This window comes from Sphaerodactylus townsendi, linkage group LG11 (assembly GCF_021028975.2).
Source record: "Sphaerodactylus townsendi isolate TG3544 linkage group LG11, MPM_Stown_v2.3, whole genome shotgun sequence".
In the NCBI taxonomy this organism is placed as follows: Eukaryota; Metazoa; Chordata; class Lepidosauria; order Squamata; family Sphaerodactylidae; genus Sphaerodactylus; species Sphaerodactylus townsendi.
This window is the reverse complement of record NC_059435.1, coordinates 7,089,142-7,092,723: the sequence shown is the minus strand read 5'-3', so window position 1 is coordinate 7,092,723 and position 3,582 is coordinate 7,089,142.

The following is a 3,582-nucleotide window of genomic DNA, read 5'->3' as shown; positions in this document are numbered from 1 at the left end:
ACGGGATTTAAGTTGCAGACTTGTCGAGCAGTCTCCTAGGAATGTCCCCAAAGGGCAAACTTCCAATAGATGCCCTTTACTCATGTTGTCGGTGCATAATTTAGGTTGTGAAACTGACTTACCATACAGCAGGCGCGACTGCACACTCTGGTGGTGATTGCACGCGAGAGTGTCTGTTTAGGCAAATAAAATGAGCCACAGGATTTAAGGGGAAAATGTGCTGTCAAGTAGCAACTGATTCGTGGCGACCCCGTCCACAGGGCATTCCGAGCAAGAGAGGGACAGAACCGGTTTGCCATGGCTTGGAATTCCCCAGCAGACAGACCCAGAATTCCTTGGTGGTCCAACCGTTGCCAACCCTGCTTAGCTACCAAGCTTGGACTCTAAATATATCAGTAGACTATAGTTCCTCCTAACTTATCGGTAAGTTAGTGAGTCATTTAGTACTGTGTGACTCAATTGCCTGCATGGAGAATCTCTCTTGAACAATTCAGTTTTGCACAATTTGCCCTTGGGGGGGAAGGCGGCATACAAATCTAATAAACCAAACCAAGAAAAGAGGAGCCCCCCTGAACTTCTCAGGAAGCCCATTCCAGAGGTGGGGGCCACAAGGGAGAAGAGACATGGGTTGTGGATTTTGCCCATTTGAAGAGTGGTGCTTGCTCAGAGGACGGAAGCTGTCATAGCAGTGCACAAAGGCCTTGGCTGCTTACAGAATGGTCCAGTCTAGCATCTAGGTAGGGACTGGTTCTTGCTGTGATCCCAACAAAAGTTCCTCTTGTAGTATAAGATATGGGGACACTTATGGGATATGGAGAACACTGACATTGACCCTCTCTCTCTCCCCACCCTCTGGTACAGACTTGGATGAATGTATCCCTTGCAGAGAAGATCACTATCCAAACATGGGATTGTTACAACGACGTAACGAGTTAAACTAAAGAAGCCCAAAGAAGCTCAAGCCGATACAGAATAAAATCAGAGAGATCTTTATTCGGCCAACTGTGGGCAAAGGCAATATCAGGGGAGCCACACCAAAATGGCGGTGTGCTCTCACTTTTATAGTATTAATGACAAGCTATATCAAAATGGTAGCAAAGAATACACCCCAAAATGCCCACATCATCAATCAATCACACAAAAGGTGGAGATTTTCCCTGTTCCCACAGCCCTTTGGGATTGTTCAGAATCTCCATTGGAAGATGTCAGCATTTCGCTCTTTGACGTTGTATGAATCAAAAACCCTTGTTTCGGCTTATCATTAATGTTTCTAGTTGCCCTATGTTTTAGACAAAGAGCCTGAACTTTCTCATAGGCCTTCCTATTGTCTTAGGAAAACAAAGGGCAACTTTAAGGTATCTTTTGGGTACAACGGGATCTTAAGTTTGGCTTGCACTTTTTGTATAACTGTGAACAAAGGGGTATTTTTGAAGTTTATTAGGCTAAGCTAGCAACAGTAAAAGAATAGGTTTCAGGCCTGCATGATTTCTTTGGTCAGCAGCTTTATGGTTGCCATATCTCCATTATAGGAAAAATAATGGAGGGAAGGAAGGAATAACCTTTCTTGCTAAATATAAAACCCTTTTCTCTCTCTTTCTCTACTTCCTCTTTCCCTCTGCCTCTACTTCTTGTCTCTTTCTTTCTTCTGCGCCTACAGGATGAGATCAGTGTATTCCCAAAGATGTCGCTTTCATGTCTTATGAAGAGCCACTGGGGATCGCTTGAGTGACTTCTGTCCTTTGCTTGTCTTTTATCACACTTTTGGTGATGGGGGTCTTTATGAAGCACTGCAACACCTTGTAGAGCAGGAGGAACTCTCTGCTACTGCGTGGATTCTGATTTGGTTGACCCAAAGCACTCAGAGCCAACTTAAAAAATCTTTCATTTATTGAGAGGTAAATATTCCTCAACGATTTAAACGGCATTTATAAATATAACATATAGCCAACTGACATAAAATCAATTCTATCTAATGTCACAGCTGACTATAAATTAATGGCCAACAAATGGTTAGCTATTGTAGCGTTCACTTTTATTCCTTAAGAAACAAGCAAAAGGAAAATAATGTATCTGAAGCTTGAATTTGTTACCATACACACTCAACTAAGTAACTCTTTTTGTATGTAGTGACAGTTCATTTGTTTCAGATTTCAAGTTCAAGCAGATCGGTAAACAATGTCTACAGAGTATTGTCGAAGGCTTTCACGGCCGGATTCAACTGGTTCTGGTGTGTTTTCCGGGCTGTGTGGCCGTGGTCTGGTGGATCTTGTTCCTAATCCACCAGACCACGGCCACACAGCCCGGAAAGCACATCAGAACCAATGGCTCATTCCACACATGCAGAATAACGCACTTTCAAACTGCTTTCAGTGCTCTTTGAAGCTGTGCGGAATGGCAAAATCCACTTGCAAACAGTTGTGAAAGTGGTTTAAAAACGCAATATTTTGCGTGTGCGGAAGGGGCCATTGTGTGCTCATGTCCCATAGTCATTCAGCAGGCCTGAGACTGTTTGCTTATCTGACAACCTCGTCCCCTCCTTCCGGTTACTTTGTTTTTTTACTTCACTCTTTAAATTATCTTCTTTCTTTGCTTCCTTCTTTCAGCTTACCTTATTTCTTTACTTGTTTCTTGTTCCATTCCTCCATCCCTCCTTGTTCAATTTCTCCGTTCCTCGTTCAAAAAACCATGCCGTCTAAGGGTCAAAGAAGCCATGCTTTCTGAGGATAAAAAAAACAGACTTCTGGATGACTGCAAATCTGAGTGATTTAACATCAACCATGTGGAAAAGATTTTAAAATCCTTCAGGCCTTGAAATGCTTGAGATCCTTCTTCCCACCCGCTCTCTCTACCAATCCATTAGAAACTGCTTGCATTTGAAATACCCTGAGTTCTCTAAATAGAAAAACAATGACATAGAATATCATTAGTTTAGGGTTTTTTTTGCATTTTGGGGGAAAGGATGTTTTAAAATCCCTCCTGCTATTAATCTACGGCCCCTTCCGCACGGGCGGAATACGGCGGCCTGGGGACGGCAAAAACGCCATCCCCAGGGAGCCGTTCGCACAGGGGGCACAGCTGCTTTGCAGCCGTGTCGTCTGAGCGGCACGAAGCCATCGTTTTCCAACCTCGCTTGCCCAGCGAGGTTTTTGGAAAATGGTGGCTTGGAGCCACTGCCGTGCGAACGGCAGCAGCTCCATGGTGCCTTCCCTCCCCCCATGTCCGGGCGACCTACCTGTCCTGCAGCCCTCTGGCGCGTCGCCGAGGAGCCACGGTTGCCCGCCGCACCTGCCCTGCGACTCCGGAGCGATGCGCGCAGGGCAGGGGAAGCGTGTCCCACAACCTGGCCTCGGCGACGTGCAGGCTGGCCGCAGAATTTCAGGTAAAATTACTGGCAGCGCAACAGCTCTGCGCCGTCGTCCCGGGCGGTTCTGGGACCGTTCATGCGAACGGTCCCAGAGGGGTCGGGTCGGCGTCATCTACGCCGACCCGGCCACTTCCACCGCCGTGCGGAAATGGCCTACCATTCAGAACCCGAGCAGTCTCAAAATCTAGATGACTGTTTGGGTACCTTATTTCTTTACT